Below are 19993 nucleotides of genomic sequence, written 5' to 3'. Positions count from 1 at the left end.
CTTCCTTTGGGGCAGGGGGTCTCTAACCTTGGCAACTTTAAGCCTGGTGGAGTTCAACTCCCAGAATTCCCCAGCCAGCTTTGCTATTAAGCTTTGCTGGCTGGGGAATTCTGGGAGTTGAAGTCTACCAGGCTTAAAGTTGCCAAGGTTGGAGACCCCTGCTTTGGGAAACGATGGCACATGCTGGAAGGGAGACAGAAGCTCAGATCAAGTGAGAGATTTCTGACAGAGCACACAGCTCTGTAAAATACTGTACTCTGTAAAATACTGTAAAATCAATCAATAGCAACCAGGAAAATTAAAGTTACAGAGGCCACTCTTAACCCTTTCAAATAAAATTGCTAAAAGCAAACGGGGAATGGTCCTTCCTCCCCTGCCCTACCTCTGGGACAGGGCATTAGGAGAAGTTCCCCCACAAATTGCAGGGTGCTCAGGACTGGGCCAGACTTTGGGGTCTTGACTCAAAGCTGCTTGGCCTGGGAAATCCGATCTAGAGAAGTATAGGGTCTCATGCTCCAGCCAAGGGTTGGACTCAAAGACCTCCAAGCCCCGTCCAACTCTTGTTATTCTGCAAGCAGCTGCCATTCACATTGTTTACTAACTCACAAACGGTAGCGCCGTATAGAATTGGAGACAAATGCCCGTTGTTATTTCTATGGTCCGTGTCCGGTATATACGCAAGGCACACATCTTCCCCCTCCCACCTGCACACACAGACGGATAGGCGCACTTAATTAAGCTGCCATTCTGCTATTATTACCTTTCCCTTTATGACTCTAAGCCCCCACCCCCACCCCGCACCCCGAGCGGTGACTAATACGCCAGTGGGAATGGATCAGAGAGATCGTCCCCCATTGGTGGAGCCAGAGTCAGACAAGAAAGGCAGCCTTCCGATTGGCTGCGCTGCGGTCAGAAGTTTCAAGGCTGCTATGAATGCGAACAGTCAGCTGTGACCGGCAGTAACCTCCGGGGAGGGAGTGGGGTGGGTGGGGGGAGGGTCAGCCCTGCCCAAATCTATGGGACTTCAATTGGTTAGAAAGGCTGCTGCGGTTGCCATGGGAGGCAGGGGGAGCTTCTGGAGGTTGCGCTTCATGCTCGAACACGTCGAACTGTGTGACAGTGGTGTACAGTTTATCCAGAGAGAAGGGGAAAAAAAACTCCTTTGGTTCAGGTTCACATGCTTTTTTTTAAAAAAAAAATAATTACTCATTTCAGAGCTTGCCACTGACACGAAGGCCACGCAGATCACTCGGAATCCTGCAGAGACTTGTTACAGGATTCCTTTTCCTACCCCCCCCTCCACCCCCACGAAAAATGGCCTTCCTTTGCAACTCGCCCCCGCGCGAGATGATTTCCTTGCTTCGCCTCTTGGGGATGGATCTTAAAGCAAACAGGCAAGGAACCCCCCTGTTACAAGTGGCCGTGGGGTGCAATGTTGGAAGACCCGAAAGAACAGATTGTCAGGGAGAAAACCTCCCTTGGGTGATTGCTAGGAGTCAAAAAGAACCTTGGTGACACACAACAGATACATCAAAAATGAATATTAAATGGAAGGGTTGATGGTTTGAAAGGGAAGCTTTCTGTGCCGACCCTTCTGAACAAGGGTAGACATAAAAAGAGTTTTTGCAATGGCGAAACAGGTTGCTGGACAGACCCGGGATTCAGGCTTTGCTTTGTGCTGTGGTGCCCCAAGCACAGATTGAGTAAGGGGCGAGGGGAGGGGGGCAAGAAAAAAGATCTCAAGGTGGTCACTGCAACCACACCATGGAATTCATCCACATTTGTAGGTGCCACCTTGACTTTTGAAAGCTTCCATCCAGGGCTGAGAGCTGAAGTGACACCTTCTTCGGAATTGTAAAATAATATCAGTGTTTTGTTCGGGATGCTGTTAATTGTAAAATTCCTGTACAGTTTTATCATTTGGTTGAATACTCAAACACATCCTCTTCTGCAGTTGAATAAACGCAGGATATTTTCACTGTTGCAGCTTTCTCTAGAAACTTTAACAGCTGATTACAGGTATTCTCTCTGCAACCTATTCCTTTTTATGCTTTCCAGCCCACCAGAATATTGGAAAGGGTTTAATTGAAGGAATCCAGTCTATGGCAGCAAGGTAATGTTATGTAATCTGAAGCAAAACTGCTGCGCCTAAAGAAGATGACCAAAGATAGCCTGGATTTTTAAAAGGATTGGATATACCGGAGGCTATGCAAAAAGGCCCTTCAAAATAAATTCCACTAAATCCTTGCAGTTGGGAAGTAACACCTTAACTGCTTAATTCCAAGGCCATGCAATCATGTGACACAGAACTGAGCTACTTTCAAGAGGATGAAAAAACTAGAGGTTGTTCTCTGCTGGCTCCCTTGTTTCTTACCTTCAGGTCACTTTTTTTTTCCTGGGATGATACCTATCTATGTCATCTCTATTTCTATCTTGTTATCGCTATCATTTCTTAATCTCTCTCTCTCTGTCTCTGTCTCTCTCTCTCTCTCTCTCTCTGTGTATATATCTATAGCTTCTCAGGTCATGAATATTACTTTGGGTAGTGTGCAATAAAACAATTAAAACTACTTTAAAATAACTATTAAAAACAATTCAATGTAAATAAGACTGGAGGAGAATGGATCAACATCTCTATTTGCATGGAATTTTCAAGCCTGCTGAAGAAGTCACTTCTTTTTAAATATTTTTAATTAAATTTCATTATAAAATAAAAATACAAAAGTTAGAAAACAAAGTAACAATGAGAAAAGTGCAAAGAGAGAGAGAGAGAAAGTAGTAACTCCTGACATTTTCAATGCAGTAAAATGCAAAAAAAGGTAACTTTTGTTTTACATTTCACAACATTTCAAGCCATTTCCATAATAACAAAATCATTTCAATAATCAAAACGTAAAACTAAAGTTTCATTTTTTCCCCCAGTTTTGAGCAAATGCCCAGAAATGGTTTCCAAGTAGTAGAAATAAAATTAGCCTTGAATGCATTTTCTTCCTGGCCCTGAATGGGATGAAAAAATTGATGTGAGACCTGCCACCTCTGCTATCCTCCACTGCAAAGCCAGCGAATCTCTGCTCTTGCACAGGGTTGGAAGTTGGCTTTCCCTGCTCCTCTTCCCTTGAACCCCTTCCCTCCCATCCCACCTTGCAGAAGAGCACCATTGCCACCTCTGAGGGCTGCAGTTCAGCTGAGCATCATGCTTGGCATAGGCTGGGCATGGGCTGTTGGCATAGGCTGGGCATGGGCTGTTGCTGCTGCTGTTGGGGAGGCAGTGATGCCCTTCAGCTTTCAGCTTTACTAGGTAAACCAGAGAGGAACCAGATGAGGCCTGTCAGTTCACGACCCATGATCTCTTATCTGATCAAAGGCAGCACCATTTCTCCCTACCTCCCAAGGTCTCCTCCACATACCATTTAATCAGCAAACAGAGAGGAGAGGACTAGGGAAGGCGAAAGAGATGCACTTGGCCCAGGAGGGAGACAGGGCAAGTGAGGAGAGTTGGGGTGGGGGCTGAGAGGTCGTGGGGGCTGCATGAGTTCACCAATGCAACTAGCAAACCCTTGCAAGGCATTGTGTGAGGTTGACAAAAACAAGCCAACTTGTTCTGGCAAGGGAGGTGGTAGGGGCATTCTCATCAGAAATGGCACGGAGTCCCAGAGCTGGAAGTCCAACAGTTGCTCTCCTCTCTGTGATACCAGAAGGATTTGGTATGAGATTTTCGTCCATGTTCCATCTGGGCCTGGTTCCTTTCCATTATTTTGTTTCTTAAGTGCTTCAGTTAACTCCATCATCGTTATATTGCTTTCTAACATTGTTTCAATCTCTTTAGGTATCTGGGGTAAATTAGCATTCTGTAAATACTGTTTAACTCTTTCCTCATCAGTATTCTCTTGTGTGTATAGTTTCCCATAATAATCTCGAATAATTTCCTTCTTCTCTTTACTACCATAGCAAACTTGGCCTTGGTCATCTATTAAATGCGATATTTTCCTTGATTCTTTCTCCTTTCTCAATGTATATGCTAACCATCTACCTGGTTTATTTGCATCTTCAAAATAGTTCTGTTTGGCACCTCTAATTTTTTGTGCTAATTCTTCTTTTTCTATTAGACCCATTTTATGTTTGGTTATATCTATTTTTAACTTAATGTCCTTTCTCTGTGGTATTTTCTGTAGCTCTTTTTCGAGTCCTTTATACTCATCTTCTAATACCTTAGAGGCTAATCTTTTCATGGTATTTCTTTTCCTTGTATAGTCTATTATCAAGCGTCTGGCATATGCCTTCATTGTATCCCATACATTCTGGATTGGTGTATCTTCTTTTTTGTTTTCTTCAAAGAAAAAGGCCAATTCTTTCTCCATCCACTGTGTGAAGTCTTTTCCCTTTAAAATAGTATTATTTAACGTCCATCTAGATCTTCTTCTTTGTCCTTTCCATTTAATTGTGACCTGCCCAAGTACTTGTTTCAATATTTATTTCTTGAATATTAGTTAACAATTCTGTTGATATCCATATCATATCTATTCTGGACCATGATAATTGTCTGTTTGAGTAGAAGGTGTAGTGTTTAATTTTAGCATTTCTTTCTCTCCATGTATCTTTTAAGTTTATTTCATCTACCATTTTAAAAAAAGATTTAGGGAGGGTCTTTCTGTTTTGCTTTATTGTTTTCTGTGCTGTGTAGTCCAGTTTATTGTCCACAATTCCATTAAAATCTCCCATCATAACTATATTAACATAGTCCAGTTCAACTATTTTCATATGTAATTTTTATAGAATTCTTCTTTGTCATTCGGGGCATAAATTGCAATCAGGAGTGTTTTCATATTATTGTCCATTATTTCCACCATTAAACATTCTTCTGTTGTCATCGGTATAAATCAATTTCGCTGAGATGGTCTCTTTAATATGTAAAACCACTCCTCTTTTCTTACATTGTGTCAAGGAAGTGAATATTTTCCCTAATTTTGGCTGTATCAACAATTGTTCATATTGTTTTTTAATATGTACTTCTTGTAGGCAGATTATATCAAATTTTAATTTCTCTAATTTATGAAAGATTTTCCTTCTTTTAACGGCTGAGTTAAGTCCATTTATATTAATTGTAATCAATTTTTTCTCTTCCATGGTTATATTTTGTAATTAGGTTTGACAGCTCTCGTGGATCTTGGTTCACGTTGTTCTTTGGCTTCCTCCTTTCCACCTACTGCACCTTCTTCTTTTTCAGTCGTCATTTGGGAGTCCTCTTGGAATTCAATTAGTGAAATTTCTTTTTCTGCCTCTTCCTCCCCTCTGAAAAATTCTGCGTAAAATGATTCAGCTTTCTCAATTGAGTCAATTCTATATCTCTGTTCTTGCCATGTAAACATTACACCTTCTGGAATCAGCCATCTATAATTCACCTCTTTTTAAAGTAATAATTTGATCAAGAATCAGTATTCCCTTCTCATCTCTCTCACTCTTCTGGGTACTTGTTTCAAGACCACAATCTCCTTATCTTTGTATTTCAATGTTTTCTCTCTTGCCACTTGCAATATTTGCGTTTTAATGGCTTTCTTTGTAAATCTGATATGAACTTCTCTTGGTAAGCTATTTCTCATCGCATATCTTGTGAAGACTCGATAAACCTCATCTATTCCATCCATCATCTTCTCTTCAGTTATTTCCAAAGCTTCAGCCAATATTTCTATCATTATCTCAGCTAGTTTTTGTCCTTTTTCTTCCTCTATGTTTTGGAATCTAAGATAAAATTCTGATCTGTCCATCTCCCATCTCAGCATACCACTTTTATCTTGTTCAACCACAGTTAATCTGTTATCAATGTCTGCAATCTTCTTGTCTCTTTGTTTATCTTCTTCAATTTTTTGGAGTCTCTCATCATACTTCATCATCATTTGTTGGATGTTCTCCACTTTTTCATCAGTTTTCCCTGTTCTTTGTTCAATGTTCTCTGTTCTTTGTTCAATATTCTCTATTCTCTTTTCAATATTCTCTGATCTTGTTGAATATTTTGAATTCCTTGCATAATCATCTGAAGGGTCACTTTTTCTTGTTCTTTTTCTTGCCTTAATATTGTCTGTATTGAACGTTGTCCTCCAGATGGTGGAGAGGAAGAAGTGGAAGTTGAAGAACCAGGAGCTGTTAATTTCCTACTCATTTTGAGGAGTTCAAAATCTTCAGGTTCATAGAAGAACGGTTTCATGTGGAATAACAACGGATGGGTTTGAAAAATCTCAGGTTCAGAAATTGCAGAATTTTCTGTGATCTTGAGCTGACTTAGTTATTGTGTTGACAGAAAATGTTTATTTTTGAGGAAGATGTAAATCTATAAACTGTTTTTTTTTTGGGGAAACAGGATACAAATGTCCATACCTAAAATTTTATTTTTTAAAAAAAAAATCATAGGAGTGTAATTTTCTTGCTTCTATTGAGGTATTGCATTCATTGCTTAAATGGGCAAAATCCACAATGATTTTTTTAAGACTTGATGGCCAGAACCTAATCTGAGCAATAAAAAAAATGAGTGACAGATAATCTGTTCAGAGATTTAACTCTTTATATTAGGGGTTTCCAACCTTGGCAACTTTAAGCCTGGCAGACTTCCACTCCCAGAATTCCCCAGCAAAGCTAGCTGGGGAATTCTGGGAGTTGAAGTCTGCCAGGCTTAAAGTTGCCAAGGTTGGAGACCCCTGCTTTATATTACATCCAAATCTCTGAACAGTAGATTACTGCCCCCAAGTGGTGAACATGTAAACTGTAAAACATGGCAAACTAATGACAAGAGTTCAACAAACAGCCCTTGAACTAACAAGATAGTGAAGCAGGGGATAGCTGCTGCATTTTGGGGATTGACTACCAATGGTAAAAGAATCAGCAGTCAATGCCCAGACTAAAAGAACAGTTGATAGAAATAGGGGTGTGGTAGGAGAGCAGTTGAAGGCCTTAGAAAAAGTACTCAGGTGTCAGGATGTGTTTATCTCTAGGGATCATCCCCAGCTTCAGTGTTACAGTGGCTCAGACTGAGGAAAGTTAGAGTTGGTCCTTGAAATTGCAGCTGTCATAGCAACCACAGGGTCACCTGATCGCAAGTAAGGAGCTTGGCAATTGACTTGTAATTACAGTAGTTGCAGAGTCAATGGGGAATGATAAGCAAAGTCAGTGAGGAACGAGGCAGGAGATTATAAATGGTGATCATGTGATGCAGGGGTGGTATTCAGCAGGTTCTGACCAGTTCTGGAGAACCGGTAGCGGAAATTTTGAGTAGTTCGGAGAACCGGCAAATACCACCTCTGACTGGATACCACCTTCCCCTGCCATGCCCATCAAGCCACGCCCACAGAACCGGTAGTAAAAATTTTTTGAATCCCAACACTGATGTGATATCACAATATCTGATTCACCCAGGAACTGGAATTGCTGTCATAAGTCAGGTGTATAATCAGTCTCTACGACCACGTTAATTAGCAGTGGTGCCCCCAATCCCAATTACCATTGTTAGTGAAGGATTACCTGTCCAGCAATCAGAATCCTACTGAAAATTCTTGCATCCTTTGCAATTGAAATTTGGACTTTGAAGAAGCAAGATGGAAAACATATTAATAGTTCTGAATTTTGGGATTGAAGAAAGCAAACAAATGCACCATTGAACTAATTAAATGACTAGGCTCAAATAAAGACCTAAGTCTCTGGGGACGTCTTTAATGCTGAGAAGAAAAAGGGAGTGAAATGGTTTTTGCTACAGCTAAACTTTGATTAAGATCTATGAGATAACTTGTGGTCGTATGTTTTGAACTCTCTCTACACACATACACATAATACACACACAATCACTTATTCCAGACAACCCAGATTCTTCCTGCTGATTTGGTTTTGGAAGAAGACACATTGCTCTTTTGACTTCTCTCCTTAAGGCGGAGCTGAGATTCAGACCCATTTAGTCTCAGTAAAGTTTTGGTTACAGTTGGGCACTATCAAAGCAGATCTACATTTCTGCAGCAGAAGATTGAAGAGTGGTTGGATCTGTGGTTCTAGGCTTTTCTGAACAAATTACAGGTTAAATTGTTTCAAACAAACCAAGCCATTTGGTTGTCCTGATCTTTCCAATTTCTTTTATGCCTTATGTAGAACAGGGGTTCTCCTGTGGCTTGCAGACAATTGTATTGGCAAGAGCTGCCTCCTGGTGGTCAAACTATTATTGTAATTAGTGTGCCAAAATCTGACTTGATACTATATTTGGAACAAGCTATTGTTTTATTTTTATATTATATAATCTTAAGGCTTATGTACTAATTTGATTTCTTTGGGTGGTGTTTTTGAGTTGAAGGTGATGAAAGGATATGCCTCTTTCAGAATGTTGGAGAATGCTCCTTTGGTCTATGGTGGTAAAAAATCAAGACTATCAAATCTAGCAGGCAGCAGCCGGTGAGTTCTTAGTAGCAGATCTGATATCCATAGATCGTGTTCAACCATGTAGACATGGCTCAGACATTAGGTTAAGGTGGCAAGTGATATGATCCCCACATCAGGAGGCATTTCTCTTGTCTCTAAGGAAAATGGGTAACCCTGGAATCAAATCAAATAGATAACAGGAAGTAGAAGGTGAAGTACAATGCAATGAACCAGGACTCTTTTGGCGAAAACTGACATTATTAATGCCAAAGATGCAGATGAAACTAAGAGAATTAAAGAGAGTAAGTGCACCAGAGTTCTCGGGGAATTGGGCTGCTTATAAATAGAAATAAGTAAGTCATGGAGAATATAAAACCAGAATTGTGCACAGGACTATGGACTTTAATGATTGTTTTGATCTCTAGAAAAATCTATGACTCACGCATTCAAAACCTTTCAAAGATAGCTAATGCATTTGATCAAGACAAAACATAACCAATGCTTTTTTTTGAGAAATTACCTGCTTTCAAAAGTTTTTAAAAATACCATTAATAGATTACGAAGGATATCTATCCCAAATTTGGCCTGTACTGAGCATTTTGGTTTAGTAAGTGTCTGGGGGGTCAATAGGGGGTCAATTATGGAAGGCCAGTTGGGGGTCAATTAATATTTTGGGCCTAGTTTATCTATTATTGCAGTTGTTCATAATACTATTAGTTAAAGTAATACTTATTACATGATTGTATACAATAAATGTTTAGGGTCAATGAACAATCTGAAAATCTATGAAGGGGTTGACAAGCTGAATAGTTGAAGAGTTTTGGTATCCTTGGTTTATGATATGAATTAATATGTTCTGTTTAAATAGAACCTGGTTGTCAAGAATGCTTATGGTAGTGGTTCTTGCACTGGGCTCGGAATTGGACTACATGATCTCCAAGGTGCCTCCCAAACTTACTATGACTAATCCCAGGCTGCAATTTTTCATATATCAAATGGGCCCATAGAGTTTGCCCACCACCACTCATCATGGCTTCAGTATATCAAAATGCTTTCAAATTACATGTTTCAATCAGCTAGAGCAGCTGATTACTGTGCAGCTATGGCCCCTTTCTGTTCTTCTGGGTATCTTGACAAAGCAGTGTTTGATAAGCATGTCACCTGTCTATTTGTCCATAATATTATATTGTATGTAGCTCTATGGTCCTAGTTATAAGACTCTTGCAACTAGCCACTCCTTTGAAGATAAAACATTGAAATCATCAGGTTGACGTATATCTTCTTTACTTGGCTGATTCTTCAAATTTGGTGCGGTGGGAGAGCCTGACCTTGGCTTGAGCCATCCTCGGGATCATGTTTCAATCCCGCTGACACGAATGAGCCTTGTGTCGTTTTATGCTTGTGTAACAGCTTTCTGGATTAAGGTGCACTGAAAAAAAACAGATTGTTGCAAAATACTTCAGCTTGGCACATTTCTGATAAATCTTTCCTTTGAGCAGGCAGGCAGGATTGCTCATGAACAAATACACTGATATTAGCTGCTTTTACTTTTTTCAGCACATGGTGCTAAAACTTGAAACCGATATTTGTTTCTTACAGGTGAAAAGGGATTCTTTTAGCAGGTATAGAGTTTTGCACTTTCATTGTCTGTGTCTTGTCCAAAGACTCCTGAGAAATCTGGATCTCTCAGTCTTTACCTACGAGAATAATGGCAAAGACAATCCTGCAGTATTTTCCCATCTTGCACAATCCTCCATGCTCCTGAACTCACACAATGCTTTACATACGTTTCCCAGTGACTGACTCAGACTGGAACCTGCAACATTATCCTGGGATACATATATTTGTCTTAATTCGGTTTCTCAAATGCACATGAAACTCGTCCATGCATTCATGGCTGGGGGGATTTATATATTTATAATCAATACCTTTTCTTTAGGGAAAAATTCCAGTGCACCTTGGTTTCTTGGTAATAATTTTCATCACTCTATACTCTGTAGCAATGAATAGTGTTTCTAGCCTCTGGTCCTGCTTGTTCCAGTGAGATACTAATGCTGTCTGTGTTTGCTTCAGATGATAGCAGAGTAAACAGTTCTGTCCACTGGATATCTGGTTAGGACCCTTCATTGTTTTGGATATGTTGAAAGAGTGGGGTTTGATTAGCATGAGATAGAATCATAGGGTTAGAAGAGAGCCTGGAGATCTTTTAGTTTAGTGGTCGCCAACCAGTGGGTCGGGGAGAAAACTTTGGTGGTCCGCAGAAAAATGTCCCCCCCAAAGCACCTCCCCAAAGCAATTAATCCAGGCTGCGCGGGAACACATCTACATGGCCCCCCACCTGCTGCCCCCACCCTTCGGCCAAGTGCAAACCTTACCTTGAGTAGAGCCATGCAACCTGGAACTAGAAGGTAAGACCAACAGCGGGGGAGGGAAATCCGCCCCGGGGTGGGGGGGCTTGCTGACTTTGGTGGGAAAGCCGGTCCCATATTCCAGAGCTGCGGTAGTCACAGGACTGGCCCTTGGTTCATCCTGGAGCAGCTGCTTCTCCACCCAGGTGCACTGATGACCAAAGGGCCAGTCTACTGCAGCTTGGAATAAGGGACCGACTTTCCCATCAATGTCAGCAAGCCACCCTCAGTCAAAATTCATATTAGTGGTCTGCAGGATTTAAAATGACGTGTTTGGTGGTCCCTGAGGTCCAAAAGGTTGGCAACCCCTGTTCTAGTTCAACCCCCTGCCCAAGGCTTGAGTCCTTATACCTATGATCTTGATCCTGCCCAGGAATTGCCTTTGTTATGAGAGGTGAAAACACTGACAGCGGAGTGGAACCCGCTCTTTATTACTCAGATCATTCATCCAGTTGATTGCAGTGGGAGCCTGATGTTGGCTTATGCCATTCTGTAGATCAGGTTTCCACCTGGTTGACATTAATAACCCAGTATTGCACAGTTTTACGCTGATGTAACAGTTTTGTGGATTAAGGTGGATTGTCATCTATTTTGTTGCAAAATAGTTCAGCTTGCCACATTTCTGACAAAATCATTCTTACGGCTGGGCAGGTCTCCTTATGAAAGAATAGCCCTCTACAGTAATAGTCGACCTTTTGTCTCTGTTTCATTAAAATGCTGAAAATTTGAAGATGATTCTCTTCTCTGGATGTTTTGGTCAGTAATTGAGGAGATAGAAGGGGTACCAATCAAATTTTCAGATGACACTAAGCTGAGGAGAATAGCTAATACTTTAGAAGTCAGACTCAAGACTCAAAAGGTTCTTGACAGACTTGAAAAATGGGCCCTATCCAACAAAGAATGGCTACTGCTTCCTCTTTTATTAAAAGGCCTCTAAGGGACCCTTCATCAAACACAAGAGTTTTGCAGTTTCACTGACTGTGCCTTGTCTCAAGCCACTTTCCCTGCACCCAGAGGTCTATGTCTCTCGGAATCTATGTCCAATAATAAGGGCAGAGGCAGATTCTGGTACATTGACATTCAGTTCTTCCTCAGTGTGTCTGAATTCACAGAGTGTTTTGGGTTTTCTCAAAAACATGGGACATTCACCCATGTATTCTTCTTGCCCTTGCTGGGCTTGGCCTAGTGGAAATTATTTATTTCAAATCAATATGTAAATCATGTTTCCTTTGCTGAAAAATAATCCATTGTGCTCCTATACCTGGTAGTGGTTTCCCTTGTGTGTTGTAGAAACGTCATGTTCTATACTTGTTCCTCTGTGTAGTATAGGATGATATCCTATTTTTTCATTGTTCTCTATATCAACAGCAAGAAATAACGTTTCTGACCCATGGATCCACTTAAGGTCTTAATGCTGTTTGGGCCTCAGGAATATCAAAATGAGCTGGCACTAAATTTACCTGCTTGAAAAGATTGCATCTCGACATGACCATTCATTTAGCCACTGTGCAATGCTGCTGAAGAGAGTCTGGTTTTTGCACTTATGACCTTCAAAGCATCCCCATGATCATGTAATCACAATTTGAGCGCTTGGCACACGGCATGTATTTTGTGATGTAGTGTCCCAGGATTCTGTGATTGCCATTTGTGATCTTCCTAGCCGGCTTCCAACAAAGCAGAGTCAATGGAAAAAGCTGATTTGCGTAATGATCTGAGATTCGGTCAACGATCAGAGGAAAAAAAAATGAGGTAAACTCATTTAACAACAACCTTCCTTAGCAATGAAAGTTCTGGTCCCAATTGTGGTTGAAAGATGAGGACTACCTGTTAAAGATTCTCTTCTCTGGATGTTTTGGTCAGTAATTGAGGAGATAGAAGGGGTACTAATCAAATTTGCAGGTGACACTAAGCTGAGGAGAATAGCTAATACTTTAGAAGTCAGACTCAAGACTCAAAGACTCAAAGACCCTCCTTTGCTGGTACTTTGCTTGTGTGGAGTGACTATTCAAAGTTACAATGGGACTGAAAAAAGTGACTTATGACCATTTTTCACACTTACGACTGTTGCAGCATCCCCACAGTCATGAGAGGCCAGGCGAGGAGATGCGTGTCTCGATGTGAGTGATATTGAGTTGGCCACACCCAGCCAGTCACATGACTACCAAGCCATGCCCACCAAATAAGCCACGCCCACAGAACCAGTTGTTAAAAAAAAATGAATTCCACCCCTGGTTTCCCTGCCCTAATCCTGTCAGTTTCTGTTGTTTATTGACTTGATTCATTGTGTATTAGCTGCATTCCATCTGCAACTGTTAAGTGGTTCTTGGCTATCTGCCCAGAGCTATTAACTGAAGGGAGAGAGAGAAACTCCCCCCTCCTTGCACTTTATTTTTAGCCGGTTCTCCAAACTGCATAAGCAATTAAGAAACAGTTTGGGCAAACCAGTGAGAACTGGCTGAATCCCACCTACGTTGTGGACCCATGCTCTAAATCAGGGGTCGCCAACCTTTTGGATCTCAGGGACCACCAAACTCATAATTTTAAATCCCAGGGATCACTAACCGGTTCTGTGGGCATGGCCTAATTTGTGGGTGTGGCTTGGTGGTCATGTGACTGGCTGGGCATGGTTTGTATGTAAATATTATAAATATTTATATAAATATTGAATTTTTTATAAAAAAGAGAAACTTTTATCCAACATCAGACAAAGCAGGCAGGCAGATTGAGTTGTTCACAGAATCACAAGTTCATTCAGAAATCTATCCATCTGCCGTTGGCTAGCTCAATCTGTCACATAAAATTTGCTTGCAAGCAAACTCATAAAATTTGCTAGCAAGCAAACTCACAAAATTAACTCACAACACACCATGTATGTAAATATTGATTTCTTTTAATATAAAAAAGAACAATTTTTACCCAAAATCAGGCAAAGCAGGCAGGCAGGTTGAGTTGCTCACATAACCATTCAATGATCTATCTACCTGCCATCGGCTAGCTCAGTCTGTCACAGAAAATTTGCTTGCTGTGAGTCTGCACTGAATAATAAAACCTTCAGTCCTAAGGGAGGTTCGGCTGTGCTTAAAAGCAGAGCCGAAGACCTAAAGACTAGCCAGAAAGCAAGAAATTCAATCATTTCCTGCTTCCTAGGTAATCTAAATCTCACAGCTGATGGTCGGAAAAATAGCAATTTAGTAGGCAAGTTTGCTGGGTAAGGAGTGAGTGGGCGGGGAGGGTTCCTGCGGGCCATGTGGGCGGTGCAGCCTTGTGTTTCTGTGCAGCCTGGGTTAATTGTTTTGTGGGGGTGCTCTGGGGGTGAGATTTCTCTGCAGCCCACTAAAATTTTCTCCTGGCCCATCAGTGGAACGTGGCCCACCAGTTGGCAACCGCTGCTCTAAATCATCTAAATCAAGGCTGTCAAATTCCTGGCTTGCAGGCCAGATGCGTCATGTGCTGGCTATGCCCACACCTGGTTTAGTGAAGGGGAAAGAAGGGGAAAATTATGACACTATGGGATGATGGAACAGGGAAGCTGAAAGTTTGGCCCCAAATGTTTTCAAAAGCTTTGGACAGGCTTATAAATTTACAAATTTTATTGTAAATTTTCTACAAGGCAGATACCAGGGAGTCCATTAGAGAGACAAAGAGATTTGTAATTTCTGCCAGTTCTCACTTCCAGCCTCTTGCTATCCTGGATACTCGATCACTGGAGCTTTTGCTCCGAGGTAGTTTTCCTAAAAGCCAGAAGTGTTTGTAATTAGGTTCTAGGCCTTTGTGACTGGAAGAAGAGAATGAACCTAGTATATTTTAGCAAGAACTAGTAAGGTTGCCTCCTGCACCCATGATTTGACACAGGAATGGAAATGGCAACAATCCCTGGGAGAACTTTATGGTGGTCAGATTCTGGCGAATCTGATCATTTTATAGGTAATATCGCAGCCATAGAACATCTATAAAATTTTAAAAATCCTGTGGAAGCTATTATGAGCCTGTGTTAGACACTCTGGTGTTGTGGTTCAGGTGCTGACCTAAAAAGCAAGTGGCCACATCATCATCATCTTGTCCCTTAGTGCTGACGGGGAGATAAAACTCTGCGCATGCAACTGAAGGAAGGCAGTTGTATGCTCAGAATTTTCTGTTTTTTATTGCTTGTTGGGTGAGGTTTTGATATCACTAAGGAACTAGATAATTATTGATCTCTTTGGCACTGATATTTTTCAACTTTAATTTTTTTCCTGACAGTTCTTAAACTTAATTTACTTCAATTTAGCTTTAATAGAAGTCACAAGCATCTTACAATTTCATTTTACTGGAAAGAATGGAATATTCTCCTTGGCGGCTGTTATTAAACATTGGCCACCAGAGGGCACTCTTAGACAATTGTATGACCCTGAAATGAATTATGCCACTATTTTTCTTTGGGTGTATTAATAAAAATAAAACATCAGAGAGGGATAGAGTTTAAAGCTGAAATCTATTTAGATAGCAGTCTCAGACATAATCTTTAAACATTTTAAGAATGTGATTACATTTATTAAGCACATTTAAGAGTTGCATTAGGTTTTCCAGTCTTCAAGAATCCTTCATTTAGGAGGAGTCTTTAAAAAAAGGAAGAGGTGAAAGAAAAGAAATGTGACTATTTAAAATTAGGTTACAGTTTTTTAATGCTATGTGTAAGTAATCTGCTGATGTGCCAATTACTTTTTACCAAGTATGCAAAATCATAGAATCAGAGTTGGAGTTTTCACTGAGGCCATCAAGTCTACAATAATATACGATAATTTTCCCTGCAGGGATTCCCACAATCAATTTCAAAATTTTATTTCAAATCCATCTTAGTCCATTTACAACTTTGCGGAATTAATTCTCCTAGCACCTTCTTGCTGCTTAGTTAAATTTTTTTAAAAAAATGTTCTTAAACTTAGCTTTAAAACTTATTTAATCGGTTAAAGGAAACTCACCCAGTGCATCTTATCAAGCATGTCAATCAGAAGATGGATTGAAAAGCAATAATACTTGAAAAGCAATTAATGTTTTTAAAAAATGATTAAGAAAGGAGATTCAGCAGAACTTGGTGTCCACAAGGCTACTTTGCAGCCATGTTTTTGGTGGGTATCCCTCGATTCCCAGCTTCTACAAGTTGGCTGCAGATACCTCAGTTCTTGCCGTTTTCTTATGAGGAGCAGCTGTTCAGAGTATGCTGGCTGTCTCCGGAACCTCCTTTATCTTGAGTGGATTGACTGGCCAGAAAATTCTGTCTGGCTGTTGATCTTACTGCAATGCTGTCTCTGCTTCCTAGAGATGCTTAGTTCACTACGAGTTCTCGCCAGAAGCTCACACATAACCTGTTTGTTAATCAACATGTGATGAGGGATTCTTTTAAATACTTTATTGAAGTGAAGGTATGTTACACTTCAGCATTCCCAGAATCTATTGGAGAAGTTGATCAAAAAGATAAAATTTTCCAGAAATATTTATTTTTGATAAAGCTTGTTAATGTCTGATAACGATTATGTTTTCAAGGTGATTACAGACTGATAACTATATAGAATGAATAGAATTCTTTTATTGGCCAAGTGTGATTGGACACACAAGGAATTTGTCTTTGTACAAATGCTCTCAGTGTACATAAAAGAAAAGATACATTTGTCAAGAACCATCAAGTACAACACTTAATAATAGTCATAGGGTACAATAATAGGGTACAATAAGCAATCAAATCATACTATGAAACAGTCAATATAAGTCATAAGGATACTTTAGAGGTGGGATGGTTCTTGAGCCTTTAAGCTTGGTGTTTACAAAATTGTAGAAGGTGCGGTAGATTTTGTACGTAGGAGTTTTTCCTACTGTTTGCAGTGGTAATTGGTGCGTTCTGCCTTTATCTGTCGGCATAAGGTGTTGTATCGGTTTTTAAAGTTTGTTACGTATTTAGTTTTGTTTTTACACCATAAGGATTTTTTTTATTATTTTAGGTCTTGTGATATGATAGAACCTAGAAATTTGAAGGTCTCTACTGTTGATGCTGTGTGTCTAGTAGTGTAAGAGATGGTAGTATGGGAGGGTTTCTCCTAAAATCTACCAGCATTATGTTAATCATGTTTCCATGAGTTCCCAATTTATTTCATAAATGGCAACTTAGCCCAGGCAGAAAGAAACCTGAGAAGAATTTCAAATCATTCAAAGAGACCCTGTGGTAATTAACTCCCTATAAATGAGTTAATGTGGGAAATCCCTGTTTTATTTGTCTTTTACAATATCCTTGTGGAACACAAGTAGGAATTGAGTACCTTTTCTTGGTCCCTATTGCATTTGGCCTTTTCACTACTCTTCTGCTTCTTTTCTTATTCCTTATTTTGAACATTACTCAACTTTTATATTTTTAAACAACTATTTTGATCATTTGCTTTCCTAATACCATTATCAGTTCTACCGTTCTGTATTTCTTCTATAGCAAGGCCCATATTTCACTTATTGAGAGCCAATTGGTGTAGGGGTTAAGGCACCAGGCTAGTAACTAGGAGATGTTGAGTTGAGTTCTAGTCCCGTCTTTAACTCTGAAAGCCAGCTGGGTGCTTCCTGGGCCAGTCATTCTTTCTCAGCCCAATCCACCACACAGACTTCTTGTTTTGGGGAAATTAGGAGGAGGAAGGAAACAATATTAGCCATATTCACTGCCTTTAGTTACTTTTAAAGTAATAAATGCGCGGGGTGTGTGTGTGGGGGAATCAAATAAATAAAATCGTATGCTAGCTTTTTAGATCTTCATTAAGCTTTTTCTGTAGTTCCATTAGTTTCTTCTACTGTCCTCTATTTTTCCTGCTCTCTGGAATTGTTTACATTTGTGTTATTAATATCTACTGTTTTTAGAAATCCCCTCCCCCCATGAGTCCCTTTTCCATTAGCATCCCTTACTATGGTTTGGTATTTATCATTACTCTGAGCACGCTAGAGTGTTTGAAGCTCAACATATTGACATTCTTGATTTTAGATTCTCTTAAAATTAAGAATTCCAGCATCACATAATTATTTATCTTCCTTATTCCTGCTATTTTCATTTTGAATTTATTATTTATTAGCATTAAGTCAAGAAAGTTGATCCAGTTGATCTTTTACCAACAAGACAAGCCAGGAATTTCCCATAAGGACCCTGCTTGGGAGCACTTATTCCCCCTCCTCTTCCCCACAAGAGAAGTTAGGGTAATTAAAGTCCCCAAACACAGTGATTTCACACTCTTCAAGAAATTTCAATTTGCTTCTGAAAATGATCACCCTTATCTTCTTCATGGCTGGGCAGAGTGTAATTTACACCAACCACACTTCATCTTTTAATTTTTTCCTCATTTATTTCAGCTCAGACAGTCTCTACTGCGTTGCTGTTAATTCATTTGGTTTCCTGAGTAGGAATAGGTATTGTCAGAATTCAGCACAACTACCCATCCTCTCCTCCCCTACCACTACACACACTTTGTTGCTTTGAACAACATCCTTCAGTTCAAAGGTGGTATTCAGCAGGTTCTCACCAGTTCTGGAGAACCAGTAGCAGAAATTTTGAGTAGTTCAGAATATCACCTCTGACTGGCCCTGTCCCCATCTATTCTCTGCCTCCTGAGTCCCAGCTGATTGGCTGGGTCTTTTTTTGTTGTACTGTCCAGGAGAACGGAGCTGGAAAGCAGGTTAGTGGGATGGGGATTTTGCAGTATCCTTCCCCTGCCACGCCCACCAAGTGATGCTCACCAAACCATGCCACGCCCACCAAGCCATGCCCACAGAACTGGTAGTAAAAAAAATTGAATCCCACCACTGCTTCAATTCAATTCAATTCAGTCCTGGGGGTCATCCCAGCATATTATAAATTACATTTTCTTTTCTGTACTAAGAGCATAAACTCTTACTTTTTTATTTCTCACATTCTGAGCAATAATGTACAAACAAGTCAATGTTCTGTTTTCTTTTTCCTTTTTAGTAGTTTAAGAGACCCCATTGCAACTATACTAATTTTGGTTGTGAGGTTTGGTTATTTCCTCTCAGTGCGGCTGCCCATATGGACATCCTCCCTATTGATTATGAAGTAGAGGATAATGGCTTTTTTTGTGTGCCTATCTCTGTGCCATGGAGGTGAAAGCTATCAGCAAGACAAGTCAATGGAAATTCTTGCTTGCCAGTCTGTCTCCTCAAATCCTATCTTACTTTTTTGCCAGGATTTAATTTAAAGCCTTCCTAACCAAGTTTTGTCAGGCCAAACACATTGTTATTAGTTCTTGTGAAGTATAACTACATCAGTCCATCTTCTACGTTAGGGTTTTCAAATGGTGGTTATAATACACTAGGGTCCCACAAGAACTTAATGGTGTTCCTGAGAAACAGAGAGAAACTCTCTTTCCACAGAGTTGCATGATACCTCACCTGGAATATATTTGTTTATGCTCTGGGTGGCTAAACTGTGGATTCCTTCTATGCTACTATGATCCTTTTCCATTGTTGTTATCCCCCCAAATTAGGCCAGAAAAGGCCAGAAGGACATGCTAAACCACCTCTTGTGGCACCTGCTCTTTTTCTGTCCACCACAAGTCTGTCCATCCACCAGTTCGAAGGGAAAAGATCTCTCTTTTTCAATCTTTCTTTCCAATCTTATGTTGCTCCTTTCCAAGTCTATCTCACTTGCTCATAGAAAAGTGCTCACACAACCACAGTGGCTGCCTTAAAGGCAAAATACACACACAAGTATTTCCAAGTTGTCTTTGGGATGTTGAGATAGTGGGGATAGCATCCATGGGACTATTTGAGTTTCCTTCCTTCCTTCCTTCCTTCCTTCCTTCCTTCCTTCCTTCCTTCCTTCCTTCCTTCCTTCCTTCCTTCCTTCCTTCCTTCCTCCCTCCCTCCCTCCCTCCCTTCCTTCCTCCCTTCCTCCCTCCCTCCCTCCTCCTTCTCCTCCTCCTTTCTCTTTTTCCTTTTCCTTCTTTACTCCCTCTCTCCCTCTCCCTCTTTCTCTCTTCCTCCCTCCCCCCCTCCCCCATCCCTTTTTTGACCCATTTGTTTTTGAGGGACATTGGGTGTTCTTTTGATCAGTTCAGTCTCTCTCTTGGCACTTGAGTTCTGATTGGCTGAAAGAGTTAGAAGGGTGGGGGAAATCTTTAATTAAGAAGATAATCTCTTCTTACAACTTTCAGTGGCTCAATTTCTCCAATCCCCTTTGCTTCCAC

This window comes from Notechis scutatus, chromosome 4, assembly GCF_049901735.1.
Source record: "Notechis scutatus isolate UNSWTSFEM ecotype Mainland chromosome 4, rNotScu1.2, whole genome shotgun sequence".
Lineage (NCBI taxonomy): Eukaryota > Metazoa > Chordata > Lepidosauria > Squamata > Elapidae > Notechis > Notechis scutatus.
The sequence above is the reverse complement of the archived record's forward strand: the minus strand, read 5'-3'. Positions refer to the sequence as shown.